Raw genomic sequence first — 24,333 nt, forward strand, 5'->3', positions numbered from 1 at the left:
CTGATGTTGGGAGACTTGTATTGTTGAGATTATAATTGGTCCTGTGTTCCAGAGTCAGCGAGGACTCTGCCTGTCTTTCTGCCCTCCAAAGCCAATTAGTATCAGGTACAGCTTCTTCCCCCTTTGTGTTCCCTACCCTGGACAAGACAGGTTGATACCCTGCGAAGAGCATGGGCATTAGAGATGACCCCATGGGCTGAGATGACCCCAATTCTGCCAGCTAGTTAGGGTTTTCAGGGGCAAGTTCACCTCTTTGTCCCTTCCTTTCTTCACCTGTGACACAGTTATAATAATACTTGCTACTTGGGGAGGGAGGTGACCAATAGTAAGGGCAATGTGTGTTTGCTATTGTTATTTTTATCAGCTATGAAAGATGCCATTTTGTCTCCATTTTAGTCATGGGTCTGTGCAGAGCAGGTAAAAGTTACCTGGCTTCCTAACTGGTTGCTCTGATTAAGTGGCCATGTGACTCCTGGTTCTGTCCTGGCTGGTGGGGATCCCGAAGGGAAAGTTGGCATCAGTCCCTGAGATGGCTGTGGGGTGAGGTGATGAGGCCCGGGCAATGGAGAGGCAGGCACCCAGGCCTATTGCCCAACTTCCCCACCCACCTAGACACTGCAGGGAAGAAGAAGAAACTCCTTCATGTAAAAAGCTGCTGGTCCCACTCTGGACAAAATCACCCTTTGAAAAAGAAAAGAATTTAGGTTGGAGACAGTCCTGCCTGTGGATAATGTTAGCCCTCGCTAAGCCCTCCAGTCTGGACATCTATTGAGAAAGGCTTTAGAGGAGAGCCCATTTATTATGGCCTTGGGCAGAAGTGGCTATTATAGAAGGACTCTGTTGGGACTAGAAGATTATTCTAAATTTTACTTGGAGGTCTTTAGTCAGTACACGTACTCTCCAGCTCATTGTGTTTCCCTTCAGCTGTCTGATATACTCATGTCACCTGTCTGGCACTCCAGTCATTGACTTTGAGACCTCTGTCTGGCCTCTTTTGAACCTCCCGTTCTATGGCCTTACAGGGCAGCAGTCTTGCAGCACACAGAGAAATTGTTATTTATGCATCGAGTGTTTTTCCTATCTGATTTAAGAGACGGGAAGGATTCAAGAAGTTTTCTGTCTAGAAAACAAACACCGACTGACTGAAGACAAACACCGAAAACTTTTGAGGTGCAAATTCCTTCTCTAGCCACTGGCCACATAATTCACAACTATTAAAATGCTCTTTGGGCCCCTATATAACTCTCCAGCCCCCCGGCTCCATTCTGACAGGATGGAGACTCGTATAAAGCAGGTTTCTGTTTCAAGGGTATTCTGTGTGATGTTTTATTTAATCTTCACAGTCTGAGTGCAGTAAGGTATGCTCTTTCCCCTGATTTGCTAATGAGGAAGCTGGAAAATAAAGAATCTGAGGACCCAGAATCCCCAATCTATGATCTTGCCTAGGACCCCAGCAGAAGGGCTTAGACCCCTAAACTGTGGGACTGCCTTGGGGCTCCCACACTCCCTTCCTATTTCCTGTGCTTCGTAATTGCTTCTGCTCTCCCACTGCAAGGCAGCCACTCCCTGGAAATATAGAAGAGAGAAAGATCAAGATGCACTGCAGGGGGTCTTGGGCAGATATACTGAAGAGGTACCAAGATCACTGTATTCCCGTCTCTCCAACTTCTAGTCCAAAAGCCCCTCTTTTCTCTTCACCCATCAGCAGGTACCAGGATAGGGTTCAGAGTTGCACTGAGTTAAGGATCTTGGCTTCAGCAAAAGGCTAGAGCCTGAGCTTTGGTTTCAAGTAGGAACAACCGCGCTTCTAGTTCTGGTCTTTGGGAGCTGTCCGAGGTACTATGGCCCTGAGCTGTCCAACGTACTGCCTCCCGGGCGCTGTCTTAGGTGTGGTACTGGGCACTTTTACTTCCCAGTCAGCCTACAAGTGTTCCTCTACTCCATCTTCCTGCATCTGTGGATTCCTCCTCACTAGATCTCTTGCAAATGAATTTCTGGAGAATCCTCTGAGTATAACAGTGGCAAATGAGAACTTCTTACCCAATTCTGTCAAAGAAGAGAGAAGCTACCCCACCTCCACCCCCCACCCTGTTTCTTTCTAAACCAGGTCTGGAGACTGTTACTACAGAGCAGTGCTCAATGGAAGTTGTATGAGTTAATGAAGATATTATTTTTAAAATATAGGTGCTGAAATTATAGTAATTTTACAAACACCAATTCACCAAATTTTAATCAATCTTCCCATTGCCGTTTCATAGGTAGGGAAACATTTTCTGTGATTAGAGAGCAGGAAGGGATGCAGTGTCAGTGATCAAAGATGAGACAGAGTACAGTTGAGGATATCTCCTCCAGCATTCATCTCTCAGTTTCCTTGATACGGAATGGTAAAGATGATGATGAGGCAACTGACTTGAAAGTATCAAGTTTATTATTTGACATTCAGTAGGGGCTTAATTATTATTTTAAAACTAATAGTGATGACCTGATTATTTCTGTCTGAGAATTTTTCTTCTCACTGTGGCCTTCGCTTTTTAGTGTAAGGTCCTTTCCTTGCTGGTCTGCTGTCTGAGTGTGGCTCTGAGAGTCCCTGTGTATGGGAGATGGGTGGGGGTAGGAAGGTAGCCCTCTTGCATCTGTGCCTTAATGAGGTCTGGTGTGTCAGTGGAGGGTGAAGGGGATAAGTGAAGTAATATCTTGAAGAAGTTGTGTGCGGGGGGAGGTGGGTGCTGCTTCAGAAGAAACTACCAGACCATCATGGTTTCTTCTAGAAGATTATGAGCTGATCAATTCCAGGGTTTTGCCATTTGTTGCTCCATGTAGGCATCTTTTCCCACAATACAAGATGACCATGTTTCTGGACAGAAGCAGGTTGTTGGTGGTGGTGGCGGTGTGTGGGCGGGGCACGTCTCCTGATTTATTATTTCTTTGTCTCCCTGGAAGCACTTAAGCTCAGGCTTAGTTCCAATGAAGCTCCTGTGGCTGCTTGGATTCCAGTACTGGGGGAGGGGATGCCGTTCCCTCTGCCCTTGCTACCCCGCCCCCTCCATATGCTTCCTTAGGAGGCCTCTGGGCTTTCACATCACTTAATTAATTTAGGCTTCCCCAGCTACATATTCTCAGATTCAAAGGAACAGAGCGGCCCCTGTCAGCCTTTCCCGGAAGGCTGTGAGTCTGGTGGCTGGAAGCCAGGAGGACTACGTGTCTGCCTGCCCGCCCTTGCCCAGCTCGTCCTTAGGGCCCTGGCCTGTATTATGCACAGCATAGCTCAGCATGAAGGGAGAAAGAGTAGACAAGCTTCTCTGGGTGGCCTTGATGCCTCTTCTATAGCTCCCAGAGAAGTAGTCTCTATACGTGTTTTTTCTTCTGACGCTTGACACTTCCCATAAACCACCAAGTCCTGAAATCCCCTTGGTTTCTGCCTTCTCTCATTTCCCAGTCCAATCCAACAAGACTCTCAGCTTTATCCCCCACCTCCATTAACACCATCCTTGCCACCAGCTCTGACCCAGAATCTTGTCTCCCCAGTGGTCCCTTGGCTTCTGACCTGGTACCTCCCAATGTATATACACTTTATTTTCTCTGTAAGGTTTTAGGCAATCTTCCGGGCATTCACTGACTCCACAGATTTCTTGTTCCTTCCTCTCTACCTAGGACTGGGCCCAACTCCTTCAGGTATTGTGGCTTTACCCAGTGTGTCCCCTTTCTAACTTACCCACTAGCCCACTCCAGAAGCTCCCACCTATAAACCTGAAGATATATAAGCCATGCCCTGCTTTGTCTTTCCTTTGTCTCCCCAAATATTACCTCCACAACCACCTCATCTAGAATCCCAACACATTTTTAAATTCCCTTTTGGGAATTTATTCCACATGACATTAGACCTATTACCCCCACGCCGACCTCAGAATTATTGAAGGCAAAATCTGTGCCCATATGCCTAATAAGATTTTGCTTATTTTGCATTCTGCAGAGCACCAACAATTGTGTTTTGCATAGAAACTGGTTTGTCAGTGGTTTTAAAATCCATCCCTACATTTATTAAAGTGAAAATGAATCATAAGTAATATATAGAAATTTCTCATAGAAATGCACATAGAATTAGAACTTGTGAATATTTTTATTTTTCCCAACCTGGTTCTGTCTACAACCTCTTAGATAATGCCATCACTATTGTTTCTATGTGTATTTTCTAAGACCTTTCGAAGTCCTTCCAGAATATCTATGAACCCATACAAAATGTAGCATAAAATCCCTTATGCTTGTGCAAGGATATTTTAAGACAACCATAAATATATATGTGTCATTATGAAGGTTCTTACTTTCACAGACCGCAAAATATCCACTTTATTCTATACAGAAACAGCCTAATTTTCTTAGCTGCCACATAGTACATTTTGTTGTGAACATATCCAGAGTTGTCAACTATTTCTCTGTAATGGACATTTAGGCTATTTCAAAATTTTAAGCTTGATACTGTTGTAATGAATATCCCTGTTCTTGTGTGTGGGTGCTTTCCCAGGAGATCACAACCGTCGTGGTCTATCCCAACTATAGATGCACATTAAAAATCTTAAAGGAAATTTCCAAATTACCCTCCAGGATGACTGCATGAATGTGTACCTCTGAACATTGGAAATACATAATTGCACCTTGCCAAAACTTGCTCTTTTTCCCCTTTTTTGTGAATATGATGGGAGAAAATTGATTTTATTATACTTTTTGTTTAATTTGGTACCCTTTTACATGTTTACTGGCCATTTTGTATTTTTTTACAGATTATCCATTACTTTCCTTCCTCATTTTCCCCCATTAGACTGTTTGTCTTTTTCTTCCTCAGTTGCAGGCATTCTCATTAAATAGAGTCTCATCATTAAACAGAATGTCTTTGCCCTAGACATGCCCCTTGTGGCTGCAAACTATTGTTTCTCCACGACTAGAAATTTATGGTTCTACTTATTGAACAGGATAAATTAGAGTAGATGTAATGATGCCACACAGTGAAAACTCTTCAGAACCTCATCATCAACAGGAAAGAATCTAAAGTCTCCATCTTGTTCTGAAAGGTTCTCTAGCGTTCATCCACTTCTGTGGCTTCCATACAATGCCTAGTTTGGGCATTGTATAGGATGCTTTCATCATCATTTACCTATTAAACCTGCAGTCAATTTCCCTAAATATTCTTGATTTAAGTTATATCACTTAAAAATTATAAAGTCGTTCTTCCTCTGTAAATCTCTCACTCTCTGACTTTGTGTAAGCTCCTTAGCCTGTCAAGCTTTACTTAGGCACCTATAAAATCTGCACATTAACAATGCTTCACAGGTGTGGTATTGATGGAATGTGATTTCTTGTGAGATGTACACTTTTGTGAATTATGCCTGTCTGTGTAAATGATTCCTACTCATTTTGACAATCAAATAAAGCTGATTTGTCTCACCCCAAAGTGAAACTGGTCTCTTCTTACTTTGCCGCAAGACCAAGCTATATCCCTGTACCTGTCACACTACATAGTGAGAAAATTTTCAGAACAAAATGTGTCTGTTCCCGTTAAGATCAAGGCTGGCCAGATCATGCTCAGTACCTAGTATACAATATCTCTAATGTATGAGAAATGTCACATTTTCTCCATAGATATTTATTTCTTATGTATCTGTATATATGTATAAACATATATATATATATACACACAGGAGTTTGTGTGTATATATATATATATATATTTAGTATATTTAGGCCTGATACTGTCGTAACGGATCTCATATGAAAGCATATTTCCCCTTCCTTCCCTCCATTAAACGTTTCTATTGTATTTTGAAAGTTTTAGAGGTCTTCTCAAGCAATGCTCAGGAAGCTTGGGGGCCTCTTCCAGCCATTCTTGGCCAAGTGAGTTAGTGGTTCCAGGTAGACATTTGAGGACGCAGTGTTGCTTGGACCCTGTGGTATTTGGGCCACTACAGGGGTGCCAGGAGCCGCCATGCCTAACAATGCTTGCAGGATCATGCAGTGCTGGGCATCGAACAAAGTTTGGCTGCAGGCAACACCCTCCCTTCTCTCTCCCCAGTTCCCCTTTCCTCCATTTTTTCTATTGCAATGGGTTGCCCACACACTTGGATTATCGGGGGTTTATTTTTTATTTTCACTCTTTAAATGTGGTGCTCACACACTTGGCTTTTTTTTTATTTCTATGATTTCTAAAACCCAATATTATTTTTAAGTTATTTATTTTATTGAATCACCATGTGGAAAGTTACAAAGTTCTCAGGCTTATGTCTCAGTTATACAATATTCAAACACCCATCCCTTCACTAGTGCCCATATTCCACCACCAAAAACCCCAGTATACCTCCTGCCCCCGTCCCCCCACACCCACCTCCGTAACTGATAAATTTCACTTCATTTTATCTTACCTTGATTACATTCCATATTTCAACACAAAACTCACTATTGTTGTTGGAGTTTCCCCCCAAAAAAGACAGCCCTACTGCCAAGGAAGCATTTGATAATTAGTTTTCCATTGCTGAGAATGAAGAGATATGAAGTCCCGCTCTTTCAAGTACATAATTCTTTTTTTTTCTCCTTCCCGCACCACCAAGTTTATACCTGCTTAATAGACCTCATAATATGGCGGACGCCACGCCGCTTCTCCCCGAAAAGGGAAAAAAACCGAGAAAGAAGGATATTTTCTCTCCTCGGCCGGCGTGTGGCTATGGCTTAGTTCACAGTCTAGAGACATGGCTGCTACTTTGATTACCTTCAATATTTCAACAAAAACCTCACTATTATTGTTTGGAGTTAGCCCCCCAAAGTCAGACCTGCTAAAACGGAACTGTTTCACATTGCTGACAATTAAGAGATATTAATTGACAGTGGTCGCGCGGTTTTGGATTTCTGTATAAAGTCCAGGGAAAATTCTGCCAGAAATTGATCACTGCAAGCTTTTACTTCCCTTTTGTGGTGCTCATAAGATGAAAAATCCTGGAGAGAGAAACCCTACCCCCCTGTCGCCGCATGGGGCAATGGCTCAGTTCATAGTCTAGAGGCATTTCTGTGAGCTGCTGGTGTCCAAAGTAGTTCAGTTGGCCTCTGGGATCATGCTCATGCAGCAGCGGAAAGTCGCACACTTGTTTTTGAACTTCTCACACTCGGCTGGCTTCAGAGTTCATACACTTTCTGTTGTGGTGCTTACACACAGCCAGTTTGAGGTATGTGGAACGGCACACTGGTTTGGTGTCAGGGTTCCAAACAGTCAGGCCGTCAAGATCGTGTTTCACACATGTGAGCAGCTCCTGGGACCAAACTCCTGGCCTCATGCTGGCAAGGCAGCTGGTATTGCCACTGGACCCTTCCTGCACCCCCACTTGGTGTCACATTTGCAAGGACCAGGGCTTCCACATCATGCTAAAATTCTGTTGAGCCTGAAACGGACAGCAGGAAACTGGAGTATTTCTGAAAAATACCCCAGAGGAATTCCAGGGAGGGGCAGGAAACAGATTTGCTGGAAGGCATATCCACACTGCAGACTGTCTCAAATGCTGCTCTGCTCGGGAATGCGAGAAGACTTTTAAGGGAAAGACCACATTTGCAGTCAGGATTGGCTCTGTTGGGAAAGCCAGGAAGACAGAGGAAGGTTACCAGCCCTCTCCCCTGTTTTCAGAGGCCTGTCTTGAATGGCAAAACAAGCGCCTATCAGTCGGGGTTGCTTCCATTCTGGGTTTAGGGTAAGGGAAGCTTGGGTGCAAGGCCAAAGGCAGAGAACTGTGTCTCTCTCCTGCAACGTGGGTGTGTGGGGCTGCAGCCCAATGGGTGGCATCAGGGCAGTCCCAGCACCCAGCACATCTCTAGCACACAGAGGCACTCACTACGAATCCTTGTTTGCTTGTTTTGGAGCACATGGCTCTGAACTGATGTGTGGAGCTGCCTTGGCCACTGAGTGCACTGTGAGACCACACAAAGTGTGGCCATGGCTCACAGGGGGAACATAGCCATGGAACGAGGGGCAGTCATCATGTAGCCTGTAAAAAAGATTCCCTCTCCCGGGTGCTGTGTGGAAGGTGCAAAGAGGCTTATCTGGTGAGAAGACCCCCCCTTGCACCCCCAAGAGGCTTGGAGTCTTGGTGGGTGAGCTATGAACAGGGATTCCAAGGGGCCAGCCACGCTGCCATGTCAACCCTGGTTTCCTGGTCTGTGCCAGAGTGTCCTGTCCCAGACTGTCTGTCAGGCCTGTCTGGAGGAAGAGGTCAGCAAGCAGGTCTAGTCCAAGCCCTGGGCCCGTGCCAGGCCTGGGGAAAGGCTTTTACTGTTATTAGTTTTCATCACACCACATTGTGTCGCCAAGTCTTTTTTGGGTCCCATTTTCTAAATTGGAAATTGGCAAAGAGGATTAAGTGCATTGTCACATGGTCCCCTGACTCATACCTAGGGGTGTACCCACTTGGCCATGTGGGGGTCCATGTGGCTTGGGGGCCTCAGAAACTCCTCCAAAGCTTTGAATATCCTCTTCTTTCCCCTGACTTGGCTACAGGAACCACATCCGCCTTCCTCCACCTGGTGTTTGGGACCGTCTAGCTCCAAGTACAGCATTAGTACCCATGTCATCGTTCTCCATTTAAGAAAACCTTTGTTCTGAATATCTCTTGTTAGAATTACTACAATGGCCTTTTGAAGATTCCCCATTGCCACTCTGGTGTTGCCACCAGCTTCTGATACCCCCAAACTCCTCACAATCATACATTGTCCTTGAAGCAGTTACTCAGGATAATTGTGTTAAATGTCATCCTTCCCCTTAAAGCCTCCCTGCCTTGGACGAGTTTATGGACTTTGTGTGCCATTCAGGCGCTTGGTGTGGCCACCAGACTCCTGCTTCCTGCTTTTCCACTACTTCCTGTCACATGCACATGGTTACCTGCCTAGGGCACCTGGGTCCTACCCTGCCCCATCCCACTGTGGTCCACTGTCTTTGTTTCTTTCCCAGGATAGTGGGGCTTCTCAGCCAGGGGACATCCCTGTACCCCAGCATGGACAGGAAGAATTGTAGGGTTTGTCTGCATGTCCCTTGCCCACCTGGGCTTGCATTTTATTCCTTTAACTCCTCTCTTGTCCACAAAGCAGGTTCACCAGCAAAACAAGATCTGTGTTTGTGTGACACAAGACACATACATATAGATGTAAGTATCCACCTTTTTGAAAGTGCCAAATCCTACCCACTAAATCACCAGGGAAGACTGGGTCCACCTTTTTGAAGTGAAACATACTTTTGTTTTCACTGACTTTACAAGTGTTGATCAGCATGTACAAATTTTGTTTTATAACCAACAGGTGGCTGGTGACTTGCAGCTTGCAAAGCTTGGATACTGGCTGCTCATTCAACACAGCCGCCTGTACAGGTGATGATTTGCTCTCTGTGTGTACCTACAAGTCCTAGGAAGTGACATAGCCAGGGTATCAGCCAGGCTAATGGGGCCTCAGGGCCCAAGCGCCAACTCCGCAAATATGACTGGGCAACTTGGTAGGACAGGAGGCCCTCTTGGGAAGTGGCCAGCAGATGAGAGAGCTGCACGCTTCCTTCCATGTGGGTGAACAAACAGCTGCAGGGGGGCTGCCCAGAGCACTGCTCTTGCCATCCAAGGAAGAGGGGTAGTGAGCTTGTGTGGGAACCCTCCCCATGTCCTCCCCTAGGCTGTGTGTTCAGGGGAAGCACACAGAACCAGGAAGACACTGGAAGACACTAGAACCAGGCAGTTCCTCAACAGCTGTGTGCATTGAGAGTGAGGAGCAGACTGCGGTACAAGGGTGTCCCCAGCCACTGCCTCTGCTTGTGCCCTGACCAGGATGGACGCCTCTCATACATGAACTGTGACTCCATACTCAGATCTGACCCATCATATCCCCACATCTGGCACTGTGTCTGACCCAGGTGGAATGAACGAATTAAAAAGTGAAGTGCTCCTTAGAACATTTGTTTTTGTTTTGGGGCCACACCTAGTGGTGCTTGGGGTTTAACCCTGACTCTGTGCTTAGGGGGTCACTCCTGGTAGGGCTCAGGATTGAACTGGACTCAACTTCATGCGAGGCAAATCTCTTCTTAGTTGTTTTTTTTTTTTTCATTTTTGGTCACACCTGGCAATGCTCAGGGGTTACTCCTGGTTTTGCACTCAGGAATTACTCCTGGCGGTGCTCAGAGGACCATATCGGATGCTGGGAATCGAACCTGGATCTGCCGCGTGCAAGGCGCTGTGCTATCGCTCCAGCCCCTCTTCTTAGTTTTTAACATTAAACTTTGTACTGATTTTACACTCACAGAGAAGTTGCAAAGACAGTACAGTTTCCTCGTATTATCACCTAGCTAGTTCTGATGCTAACATTTAACTTTATATAACCACATAGCCACTAGAACCAGAAAACTAAACTGGTATAATATTAATTTATGTACAAATTTGTTTTGTACATAAATTAATATTATCAGTTTTCCCACATTTTTTTTCTCTTTTAATTCTATCTACAGACTGGAGCAATATCACAATGGGTAGGGTGTTTGCTTTGCATGTGGCCGACCCAGGTTCTATTCCTCTGCCCCTCTTGGAGAGCCCAGCAAGCTACAAGCGTATTGCACCCACACAGCAGAGTCTGGCAAGCTACCCGTGGCGTATTTGGTATGCCAAAAAACAGTAACAACAAGTCTCACAATGGAGACGCTATTGGTGCCCACTCAAGCAAATTGATGAACAATGGACGACAGTGCTACAATACTACAATTCTATCTACAGTTCCACATTATATTCTCTTGGTAGATGTTGGTCTCTTGAAGTGTGCAATCATCTTTGTCCTTTTTGTTTTGTTTTAAATTTTTATTGAATCATCATGTGGAAAGTTACAAAGTTCTCAGGTTTATGTCTCCGTTATACAATATTCAAACACCCATCCCTTCACCAGTACCCATATTCCACCACCCAAAACCCCAGTATACCCCCCCGCTCCCCCACCTCCAACTGTATAACTGATGAATTTCACTTCATTTTCTCTTTACCTTGATTACGTTCCATATTTCAACACAAAACTCACTATTGTTGTTGGAGTTTCCTCCCAAGAAAGACAGCCCTACTACCAAGGAAGCATTTGATAATTAGTTTTCCATTGCTGAGAATGAAGAGATATGTAGCCACTGCTCCAAGTACATAACTCCTTTTTTTTTTCTTTTTCCTTTTTCTTTTTTTTCCCCCTCATCCCCCTTCCCGAGCCTCATAGTATGGTGGACGCCCACGCCGCGTTTCTCCCTGAAAATGGGAAACAACCAGGAAAGAGGGATATTTCCTCTCCTTGACCGCCGTGGGGCTGTTGCTTAGTTCACAGTCCAGAGAAATGGCTGCTACTTTAATAACCTTCAATATTTCAACAAAAATTCACTGTTATTATTTGGAGTTTCCCCCCCAAGTCAGACCTGTTAAAAAGGAACCGTTTCACATTGCTGACAATTACAGATGTTTTGGATTTCTGTATAAAGTCCAGGGAAAATTCTGCCAGAAATTGCATAGCCCAGCTCACATTCCCAATGCATTGCTGTAAGAAGTCTCTGGAATCAAAGTCTTTAGGCGCAGAGGGTCTGTTTCACTCTCAGCAGCTCTGAATTTATCTGGGCCGAGGGCGTGCCGGTTACACCCACGTCCCATGAGTCCCTAGGAGCTCCAAGTGTAAAAATCGTATACCTCGGATTAGGAGTCTTAGAAGATGGCTCCTGCCTTGTGGCTGACTTTAGTTACTACTTTTTCCTGCCTGGTAAACACTTTGAGACTATGGAGATGCTGTTTTATCCAAATTTTCATCCACTATAGGACAAAAACCTCTCGTCCTTTGACCTCTCTCTAGCCTTTGACCACCACTATTGTGGTCTTAGAATAGTGGATTTGTATTTCCCCCTTTCTTTCAATTATTTAAGAAATAACTGTCCCTTCTCTGTGGATGTATTTAATCATTTTTTAAACGCATGTGAGTATGAACTCAGGGTTTTTCCTTTTATTTCACACACCATAGCCTCACATATTTACTGTTTTATTGCTCAGATTGTACATTTTGGCCATTAGAGATTCCTCAGCTTAGCTCCCATGTGCTGTGAACTTCCTGACAGGTCTGTATCTCGGATGTTCCGGCTTTAGCCAGGTGTATCTCCCCAGCATCAACTCTGCAGTGGGTGGCTTCCCCTAGGAGCTGTGGTCCCTTTCACGGAAAACCTGTGTTTAAAACCAAGAGCTCCACTAGGTTGCCTTTCTGGTGGCATTACTTCTAGGCCTTCTCCCTGGACAGAGCAAGGACACACACACACACACACACACACACACACACACACACACACACACACACACACACGTGCATGCATGCACACACACATAGAATTAGTTCCTTAGAGAAGGTGTGCACATGAAGGAAGGAACAGAAGAACTGATCTTTCCCTGTGCGGAACAAAGATTCATTTATTTGTTTTGGGGGGTCCATGGTGCTCAGGGCTTTTTCCTGGCTCTGTGCTCAGGGATCCCTTCTGGTGGTGCTTAGGGAACCAGGGTGTCAGGGATTGAATCTGGATCTGCCATATACAATGCAAGTGCCTTAATCTCCTGTACTATTTCTCTGGTCCCAGTGCAAAGATGTTTTGAAAATTCAAAGATGCTTTAAAACTTCAGGAGATGTGGGATTTGGGTGTGTCAAAGGTGCCAGTTCCCATCCTGCCCCTCAACTTCTGCACAACCACCTAAGACCCCTGCCTGGGTCCCCAGGACCAGAAGGCCCCTCCCAAATCTCTCTCAAACCCTAAATAGAGCAGACACTAATGCATCCCCATGACAACACCTCCCCTTCCTCTCCACCCACTTCAAGGGATCTTGGTCTTACATATTTCCTCAAATATGTCCATACAAACGTATGTATTAGAAACTGAATGTTTGATCAGTGAAGTAACCTGCTAGGGGCAGGCTGTTCAAGTAACAGATTATAAAACTTCTGGTGCTGTGGGAGGGTACATGGAAACAATGTGCATGTCTTGAAGGAAAGAACTGCATGCTGGGCAGCTAGGCAGGGAACCGGGACACCTAGACTGACCCCTACCCCCCACTGCATGGGACAAATGGTTCTTCCACCTCAGAAGGACATAACTGAGAGGTGCTGGCTGGGGGTAGGGGGATTCCCAGAATAGTCCGGGTGTTCTGGAAGGTGACATGGGGCAGGGATACAGAGACATGAATGCAGGCGGGGCCTCCCTTTCTCCACAGCAGTGTGGGGACCAGGCGTTTAAGGCTGGCAGCTGTGGGAGGGTCAGCCAGACACTCAGGTCATTATCTGAGCTAGAGGGGGAAACATGATCTTTGAGAGTCAGAATCACCAGAAGAGGACAAAGACATAGTACAGAGGTTAAGCTCTCGCTGGCAGCACTGGTCAAAGCCCTGAACCATGGATGGTGAGCACTGCAGGGTGTACCCCCCACCCCTACACCACTAAAAACCAAACTCCAGAGGGTCACTTCTCCATGTAGTGATGCTGCTGTTAATTAGGCTTCATTTGAAACTAGTTCTCAGCTAATTCTTGGTGACACAGGTGCATAATGCAGGACCTCCCTCTTGGTCACCCTCACGGTCTGGTGAGGGAGGTCCAAGCAGGGCCTGGGCTGTTGGCAGGCTCCAGGCCTGGCCAGACTAGCTCAGGGAGAATGGCCCATGGATGTGAGCATGGACTATTCCCTCACTTGTCCATCGCTACCTCCAATGGGTGTTGGTTTGGGGGTACCTTGGAGCTACTGTCTGCCTCAGTTCCCAGGTATGCAGCACCAATGGAACACATGGGTCCCAAAATGGGTCTTAGGGAGTTAGTCCTGGGGTCTACCCAGACTTTTCAATAAAGTCTCTCACCCCTCTATAGCCAGCCCTTGGCTCTTGGGCAGGGAGCTGCCGGTTCAGCCTCTCTAACAGACACAGTTGTGTCTTCCAGCAGACATGTGGGAGGTAAAGGACACAGACAGGCTCCCAGGAGCATGCCACTGCTTCCCTAGGAGTTGGCATCACTGAGCATCGCTGTGCATCTCTGCTTCAAGGTGCATTCAACACAGAACCTAATTTAATCCCAACCACCTTGTTGGCCAGCTACCAAAGTCCTTATCTGAAAACCTGGGCCCTAAGGGGTTTTTTTTCTTTTTTTTTATTTTGCTCTTTGAGTCACACTTGGCGATGCACAGGGGCCACTCCTGGCTCTTCACTCAGGAACCACTCCTGGCGGTGCTCAGGGGACCATATGAGATGCTGGGATTCGAACCCAGGTTTGCCACATGCAAGGCAAACGCCCTACCTGCTATGCTATCACTCTTGCCCCCAGGGATTTTTTTAATTAAAAAATTTATTTGGGGCTGGAGCGATAGCACAGAGGGTAGGGCGTTTGCCTTGCATGCGGCCAACCCAGGTTTGAATCCCAGCATCCCATATGGTCCCCTGAGCACCACCAGGGGTGATTCCTGAGTGCAGAGGTAACCCCTGTGCATCGCTGGGTGTGACCCAAAAAGAAAAAAATTATTTATTTTTTAATTGAATCACAGTGAAATACACAGTTACAAAGTTGCTCATGATTAGGCTTCAGTCATGTTCCAACACTATCCCTTCACCAATATACATTTCCCACCATGGGTTTCCCTCTCCCTTATTTCCCCACTGCCCTCCCCTGCTTCCCCACCCTACCTGCCTCTATAGCAGGCACTTTTCTTCTCTTTCTCTCTCTGGGCCCTGAAGTTTTTGAGACAGAAAAGCTTTCATACTTTCCAAGGTTAAGATAGTGCATGGACCAACTATATATCATAATCAACTACATCGATGTTTATTTTCTGCAGATTAGTGTGTTAAATATTCAAGTCTCATGTATTCAATAAAGACAATAATTGGACCTTGGTTCTCTTTGGGCAGATTTGGCCATCTGAGAAGTTCAGACAGGGCAGGTCTTGCAGCCACATGCGTTATAAAAAGTTGTTCGATGCATTGTTTGACACATTTGCACATAGTATGTTCTGGAATTGCAGATTAGGGACCAGTTCCCTCTTGGTCCTCAACCTGAGTTCTGAGAAGTTAATAGAAGTAGTTAACTTGTCTTTCTTATTCCAACAACAGGCTCTTGATCTGTACATCGCGGAAAGGGACCTACTATTCTTGCACCTCACCTGTAAGAACACCGAGAATGCTGTACAGAGAAATCTGCTCTAAGATTGTGGAGGGAGTCCTGAGGAATAGCACGGTGCTTCGAGTGCAGCCTTGCAAGCATCTGGTTATGTGCTCAAATGTCTGCTGGCCCACATGTGTGACTTGTGATCCTGGCAGCTCTGCTGAGTGGTGACTGCCTACACTACAAGCACTGTGTCTGGGCATTGCAGATAGGCGCATGTAAGAACCATAAAAAGGGAGCAATCCCCTGTGAATGCTGCTGTGGAAAAGACAGGTGAGTTTCCCAGCTGGGAAATGCAACCCCTGGCAAGCACATGTGTGAGCACCACAAGTAAAGGCACCAACCTGGGTGAGCATCGTGCTGCCATGTGCAAGCACTGTGACCTGATGAGCCCCACATGTGAGCCATCTCCAGCCACAAAACAATATCAGAAACAGTGTAGGGAGAAGGGGCAGCAGCAAAGTACAAAGCAGTTTGCTATTTGTTATCGTAAATCAGAGTGGGACATCCTAGTCATCTCAAAAGGACTAGAACCGGTAGCTCAGTCACTGAGAGAACTAGTCTCTGTCCCCAACTGGGCACAGAGGCCCACGTGCTGATCGGTCCGGTGTAGATTCCACAGAGACAGGACCTGGGGTCCACTTCTTACCACAGACCCTTTTACATTCAGTCTCGTTCTGCTTTGGCCACATCAAATGCGGCTTCATCTAAATGTGCTCCTGCCCCTGCCCTTCCTCGAACCCCCACACTGCTCTGCCAGCAGGTTCCTTGGATGTGCAGCCTCCCTTTGGCAGCAAGTTAACTCAACTAATTTTGTTGTGCTCTAACAGTGCATTCTCTAGCATCCTGTATCACATGAGATGTCTTCTCCCTGATTAATAGGAACACCTCACTTTCAAGTCTCAAGACAAACCATGTCACGTATCCACTGAGAGACAGTCATAGACAAGCCAAGAGGACAAGCTCCATTCTACAGGGAGGAAGAGGTGTGAGCTGGCTGTCATGCCAGATCTCACCCATACGGCAGCCAAGATGCAAAGCCAGGACTCTGGACCAGAGACCAGGCTCTTTCCTCCTCTCTGGCCCCTGAGAGGGCCTCCAAGGGCCATGGTTTCAGCTTGTCACAGATGTGACTGACCTGGGACTTGAGTCTCCTCTTGCTACAGGGACAGGTTACTTCTGGGTTTTCAGGTCAAAACCAGATGTCTAGATTTCTTGTTGCAAGTCTGGGGGATTCTACTTTCTTTCCCACTGGCCACAGCCCTCCTGGGCCAATGAGCAGCATCCCATTTAGCAGGCACATGGCACCAGCTTTTCTTTTACCTATGAGCCTCCCGTATCCTGAAGACATTAGGGTTTGTAACCTCTGGTTCACCATCTCTGACAGGACACCAGTCTCAGCTGAAGTACGTTGGGCACAAGAGACTCACTCCTTCCTGCAGGAAGGGAGGCTGTCTCCAGGACATGGGACCTCCCAGGCTTTCCACACTGTGCTAGATCCTGATTGTTTTGGGGGGCTTTAGAGAAAGATGGTTTTAACCCCATTTTTGAGTTCTAGAAGTTGAGGGTTGAGCATCTATGCAAACTCGACCAAGAGGAATGCAGCAGACACTGGAGTAGGTTGTTCTTCTGGAACTCGTGTTCCTTTGGCTGCTGTGCCCAGATCTTGTTGTAAAGCCCTCTGGGCAATGCCTTCTTTCCCAGGTCATCCCCTGACTGTTATTGCTAGAGCTGTATCCACAGCTGGCGGTGACAGTGGGTATAACCAAAGCTTCTAAAATAAAAGCCTGGACAGAACTGGTGAAACGTGAGGGCTGTATTCGAATTTCCTTTTTAATGTATCAGTTTGGGGACTCAAAAAGAAAGAGCTCCCTGGGGTCAGGAAATTGAACCATGGGGTTCGATTCCTGGAAACACATGGTCCTGCAAACATTGATGGGTGCATCCCGGGAAGCCCCCGGCATGCCATGGTGGCCCAGGTATCCCTGATACCTTAGGGCCTGGTTAGTTGAGAATCATCAGTGGGTGCCCCCCATCCCCTGCACTCAGTACTGGTTGAGAAGCCCCCTTGAGGAAAGAGAGAGAGAAGGGGGGTGGGATGGAGTGATAGTACAGCAGGTAGGGCATTTTTTGCACGTAGCTGACCTGGGTTCAATCCCCAGCATCCCATACAGTCCCCTGAACACTGCTAGGAGTGATTCCTGAGTGCAGAGTCAAGGGAAAGGATATATTTTATATTCTTTATATTTTATATTCTTTAGCATCACCAGGTGTGACCTCCCCCCCAAGAAAGCAGAGAGAGAGACAGAGAGAGAGCCAGAGAGAGAGACAGACAGAGACAGAGAGAGACAGAGAGGAAAAAAGGAGAGGAGGCAAAAGGAGGGGAAAAGAGGGAGGAGAGAGGTAAGGAGGGGAGAACAAAGGAGAAGGGAGGGGGAGGGGAGGAAAGTGTAGGGGAAGGGAAGGGAGAGGAGGGGAGGAGAGGGAGAGGAAAGGCTATTTAGTTTTTAAGCCAGACACCCAACCACAGGATTTGGGGATTCAGAAAGATGGATCCTGTTCCTCATGAGGAGACTCAAGACAAACAGCCCAGTTGCCACCTCCAGGTAACTGCACAGGAAACAGTGAGATGAGGTGAGCCACAAGGCCCAGAGGACCACAGGGATGTGGCCAGCCCAGGCTCAGGCCCTCCCCAGCCCTGTTTCAGAACTGGGAGACCAGGTTTAACGTGGCAGGCCACCAAATGTGATAAATCGGCTGTGTTTCATTTCTTTCAAAAATAAGCAGTCCAGTTGTTAGCAAAATTTGTTTGCTGAAGTGAAGAAACACAATCAACTCTTATAGTACTGGCTGTTGGATGTGCAGAAGATGAACATGTGCCTTGCTTCAGGGATCCCGAATGGGCTTTCGGTGGGCCGTGGGGCAGAGGGCTAAGCCCCACCCCTGCAAGTTTCTGATCCAGCGGATTTGGGATTGTATTCCTAATAAGTTCTGGGCCGCACTTGGTCTTTGTCTGAAATGATCTGGGGCTTTCCCTGAGCGCGCTGCTGGTCTGCAGAGCTCTTTGGAGTCCCACTACAGGTCTTTGCTGCCGCCGTCTGGCCGTTCTTGGAATGACAGGCTCTCCTGTGAGGGTCAACAGCAGGCTCAATTAGGTTCATTTTAATTTTATTTTACGGTCTTCACTGAAAAATTTTTCAGTAAGGTTTTGGAATTTAAAATTCCAGATTAGAAGACACCAATTTAACTTCTACCTCTGAGTTTCTTTTATTTTATTTTTTAAAAATCACCATGATAGCACAGCGGGTTGGGTGTTTGCCTTGGATGTGGCCAACCCAGGTTCAATTCCTCCACCCCTCTCGGACAGCCCGGCAAGCTACCGAGGGCATCTCGCCCGCATGGCAGAGCCTGGCAAGCTACCCGTGGTGTATTTGATATGCCAAAAAATAGTAACAGCAAGTCTCACAATGGAGACATTACTGGTGCCCGTTCAAGAAAATCCATGAGCAAATGAGATGACAGTGATGCAGTAAAATCATCATGAGATACACAATTACAAAGCTGTTCCCCAGTTTCCATTCCTCTTTTACCACTCTAGTGTCAGGCACTTTCCCTCCCTCCCTCCCTCCCTCCCTCCCTCCCTCCCTCCCTCCCTCCTTCCTTCCCTCCCTCTCTCTGGCTCTCTGTCTCTCTCTCTTCCCTTTGGGGCATTATGGTTTGCAGTACAAATACTGAGAGGTTATCATGTGTGTTCCTTTACCTGTTTTCAGCAGGCAGTTCTTATCCAGAGTGTTCCTTCTCATTCCAGCTGCCTTCTCTCCCAGCACTTGAGACAGGCTTCCAACTATGGGCCAATCCTCCTAGATTGGGGAGTTTCTTTTTTTTTTTTGCTTTTTGGGTCTCACCCGGCGATGCACAGGGGTTACTCCTGACTTTGCACTCAGTAGTTACTCCGGGCGGTGCTCAGGGGACCATATGGTATGCTGGGGATCGAACCTGGGTCGGCCGCGTGCAAGGCAAACACCTTACCCGCTGTGCTATCGATCCAGTCCTAGATTGGAGAGTTTCTACTGCCCCTGGGTTTTAGTCTGATACTATGTTTATATATATTAAATATATATTTATTTCCCACAAATGAGTACAGTCATTCTATGTCTGTCCCTTTCCTTCTGACTTATTTCACTCAGCAGGATACTCTCCATGTCCATCCATTTATAAGTGAATTTCATGACTTTATTTTCCCTAACAGTAGCATAGTATTCCAGTGTGTAGATGTTCCATAGTTTCTTTAACCAGTCGTCTGTGCTAGGTCTTAATGAACTTACCCATTTCCTATGTCAATTAAAAGTTTATATTCTCCGTTTTAATTATTGTGAACTATTTCAGAGAATAGAGTGTGTGAACTATTTCAGAAAAGTTTTTTCTTAGTCAAATGTTGCTGGTGTTAAAATGGGAAGAAGTTTTCTCCTGGGTAAGTTTTAGATTGTGAAGTGGCATTTCTTTCAGAACTAAGAAATCAAAACTCATTAGAGTTGAAAGACTTGACTTAGAATTCAGGATTTTCCCCTTTCTTCTGTGTTCTTGGGAGGGAGATACTGGCTTTCTGTGTCCTAAGGATCCACAAAAACAAGGCAAGTAAAGCAGCAGGGCAGTCGGCATCTTAGGCAAAATCTGGGGCTGAACCCTCGGTTGGCTACACTGTTCTTGATGCTTCATGCTCTGTAAATAGAAAGATGGTACCTTGGGTATCCGTAGATTTTGCTCATTCTTTTTGCTCAATTGTATGTAGTCAGAGGGAAAAGCCTTTATTTTTCCTCTGTTGCGAATGGAGCCCAGGGTCTCATTCATGTAGGCAAATGCTCCACCACTGAACTATGTTCTTGGCTAATGTTGAGGATTACTTTAAGGAATTAAAGAAGCATTCGTACTTAAACAACAACAACAACAACAACAACAAACTTGGGGTTGGAAAACAGCAAGTTGGCATGTGTCTGTGAGGATTTGCTCTGAGGCCTTTCTGAATGCTGAATTTTTGTGGGGGAAACCTAATCTTCCCCCCTTTGACCCATAGCCATTCATAGATCATCTTCAACTCAGGCTATGGGACCCTGGGGAAGGCCTGACCCTGTGAGAGAAGGTCAGAGGTGAGACCTCAGAAGGATGAATGTGCTTGATGGATGGGCCAGTCAGGGTTCTCCAGCTAAGCAGAACAAATACAGTATGCATATGCATTGAGCCAGAAAGAGACATTCATTAAAGAAATTGGCGCATATGATCGTGATGGTGTTGTTTGGAATTTTGTGCGTTGCCTTCTGTCCTGAGGTCAGCTGGCAAGTCTGAAATCTGCAGGACAGGCAGACCGGCTGGAGGCTGAGGGAAGAGCATTCTGAAGCCTGAGTCCAAAACTGCCTGGAGTTGGTGTGCTTTCTTCCTGGGATGGTCTGGTCTTTCTCTCTTAAGACCTTCAACTGATTGCATAAATTCTGCTTACGTTACAAAAAGTATTTTCCCCACTCCGAAATCTACGGACATAAATGCTAATCTTATTTTTAAAAACATCTTCATGTCTACAGATGTTTGATCAAATATCAACAATGCATCCTGGCCAAGGAGACACATACAATAAACTGTCACAATGACTATGAGGCATTAATTCCCCAAAATGTGACCATCAGGGAGTGGAGAAATAGTACAGGGGTTAAACTGCTTGCCTTGCATATGGACAATCTGGGTTTGATCTTCAGCACTGTGTAGGGTCCCCCAAGTCCTGCTTGGAGTAATCCCTGAGCACAGAGGCAGGAGTAAGCAGTGAGCAGCATCAGATGTGGCCCTCCAAACAAAAACGAAATGTGTGAAATGTTGCAATCAGATTGGGGGGGGGGGGAAATAAGGAAGCAGTGCTTCATTTGTCTTTGCCTAGAAGTTTCTCTTACCTTCACTAACAGACCATGACCGAGGCTCTAAATGCAGGAGACAAATGTGAAAGTTATGTCATCCCTTCCCACAGTATCTCCATTTGGTGAAGTTGATAACACTAACTGAGGAAGTCAGTATTCAATAGTACCATTTATGGCCACCTCGCCCAGTCTGTCCTTGCTGGGCCTGCTGTGGGAGAGGTATGCCTCTGGCCCTCTTGAGTGGCCAGTGGAACTTTGACCACAGGCTTTCTTGTGCTTGTGTGATATTTCATATTTATGCCCTTAGAAAACGATATCTGAATGGTGTTGTTCTCAACTGGAGCCACCCCTAGATGGAACTAGCTAAGCCCCAGGCACCCGCCTTCAAGAGAGAGTTCTGAATGTTTCTTGAAGTAAGGCCAGAGTGAATGTGAGTGACTGTGGAGGGGGTGACAGTGATAACCCCTGTTCTCTGCAGTCCTTGGAGGTAGGACAGGGAGCACTGTTACTCACGGGCAGAGCCCTGTGTGTATGACCTACCTGGTGTGGTTTGGATCTTGGCCAGGCCTCTCAAGAGCTTGGAAATAAGTTCTTTGTCATGGAACATTCTCTCACTGTCAGATTACATTGGTTGAGAAGGTAAAAGCCTACTATATCTCCACTGACTTTCAGCCTGCTTTTTTTATCAAGAGGAAGGAGAATTGCATTTCTGAGAGCCAAGAGATAAACCTTCAGCTGTATGGACAATGAATGACAAAGGAGCTGGGTGAAGTGGAGCAAAGGAAACCTCTTCAACAAAGGGCTCTGGGAATGGAGTGATAGCACATTGGGTAGGGCATTTGCTTTGCATACAGCCAACCCGGGTTCAAATCCCAGCATCCCATATGGTCTCCTGAGCACCGTTAGGGGTGATTCCTGAGTGCATGAGCCAGGAGTAACCCCTGTGCATTGCTGGGTGTGACCCAAAAAGCAAAAAAAAAATGGCTCTGGGAAGACTGGTTAACCCATGGGGAAAAGGAATCAGGATCCCTTTCACACCAGACACAAAAGCTAATTCAAAATGAGTCAAATCCATCAATATTAGGTTTAAATTAATAAAATAAATCAAGAAAAACAGGCAGAATGCTTCACAATACTTTCTTCAGAAGCACATATATGAATTGATGGCTTTGAGTAAGGTAATAGAAGCAAAACTAAACAAATAGTATTTTTTTTCTTTTTGGGTTATACCCGGGCATTGCACGGGAGTTACTCCTGGCTCATTCACTCAGGAATTACTCCTGACGATGCTCAGGGGACCATATGGGATTCTGGGAATAGAACCCGGGTTGGCCACGTGCAAGGCAAATGCCCTACCCACTGTACTATTGCTCCAGCCCCAGAAATAGTATTTTTGATATATAAATAAACCAAGCAAAAAGTTTCTCATACTGTGAAAGGAATTATTGTGAAATAAAAGACTGATGGAGGGGGGAGGAATAAAAATTCACTCACTGTATATCTGACAAAGAGTAAATATCCAAGTTATATAAAGTATTCACAACAACAACAAAAAAATCCAGCAACTCCATCAAAAAATGAAGAGAGATGAACAGATGTTTTCCCCAATAAGACATATGGATGACTAACAGGCAAATGAAAAAGTGCTCAGCATCACTGATTATTAGAGAAATGCAAATCAAAATGACAATGAGTTATCACCTCACACCTGTGAGAACAACTCACTTCAAAAGGTACTAAAATAACCAGATCTGCCAGGGACGTGGCAAAAAAGAAACCCTCATTTACTATTGGTGGATCTATCATCTGGTTCAGTCATTCTAAAAAAATTAAGAATAGTATCAGCAGTTCCAAGCCTTGCTATCTTCCCAGTAACACTAAAACATCAACTTAAAAAGATATCTGCATGTCTATGGTTATTGCAGCTCTACTTACAATAACCAAGATCTGAAAGCAATTCAAGTCCCAGTGACAGATGAGTGGATAAAGAACATGGGGGTGCACATATATGTGGTGTATATGCACAAAGAGGGGGTTCAGCGATGAGGAAAGATGCAATATTGCAGTGCTCTGTAACTTGGATAGAACTGGAGGATGTTATGCTGAGCAAAGTGAGTCAGAAGGGAAGAACAATTGACTGTATTCATGTGCAGAGCCAAGGGAATGAACAAAACCCACCAAAGACAACAGATTCTTAGAGTCCACTCATAAGATGGAATTTGCTAAACTGGGAGATGAGACAGGACATAGTGAGTGTTGGAGGGATGTTGACACTCTGGTGGTAGTTATGTAGTGACATCGTAATCCTAAAGCATTAACATCAACACTGTTGTAAATCACAGTGACTATATTTAAGAAAAGAAAGTTCTAAGTACCGTATAGCTTTGTCTGTTTCTCATGTTTCTTATGATTTTATTTTCTATATTGATACTTTGAGTCTTATATGATTTTTATGTCCTCTTGATAAATCAAACTTTAAGATTTTTTGTTATGTTGTTGTTGTTGTTGTTGTTGTGGGGACCACACCAAGCAGTGCTTGGTGAGTGTTGCAGTAATGAAGACTGAACAGGGTCTAGACCCACACATCTACCCCCAAATGGACCCTTTTATCTTCACAAAATGACAACTCATATCCCTCATAGACTGGAGTCACTTTTAAAAAAATTTTAAATTGACTTTATTTGGGAGTATGGTGTCACCAGCAGGTCAACCTGTACCTGCAGGGCGAGTGCATCAGCAGGCTGACGGTGCCTTCAGGCTTCCTGATACCCCCAAATTGTTGCTGTGCCTTTGGCCGAACCCATAAACTTGGGACCACTCATCTGTCACTGAGACTTGAATTGCTTTCAGATCTTGGTTATTGTAAGTAAAACTGCAATAATCATAGACGTGCAAATATCTTTTAAGTTGATGTTTTAGTGTTACTGGGAAGATAGAAAGGCTTGGAACTGCTGATACTATTCTTAATTTTTTGAGAAGCATGACTAAAACAGATTATAGATCCACTAATAGTAAATGAGGGTTCCTTTTTCACCACATCCCTGGCAGATCTGGTTGTTTTAGTACCTTTTGAAGTGAGTTGCCTTGTACGCATTCAACTCAGGTTCGATTCCCAGCATCCCATATGGTCCCCTGAGCACTGCCAGAAGTAATTTCTGAGTGCAGAGCCAGGAATAACCCCTGTGCATCGCCAGGTGTGACCGAAAAAGAAAAAAAAAAGATCAAACGCCACAGTTAATCTTGGACCTGCACATGGCTG

Source organism: Sorex araneus, chromosome 11 (assembly GCF_027595985.1).
Source record: "Sorex araneus isolate mSorAra2 chromosome 11, mSorAra2.pri, whole genome shotgun sequence".
Classification (NCBI taxonomy): Eukaryota; Metazoa; Chordata; class Mammalia; order Eulipotyphla; family Soricidae; genus Sorex; species Sorex araneus.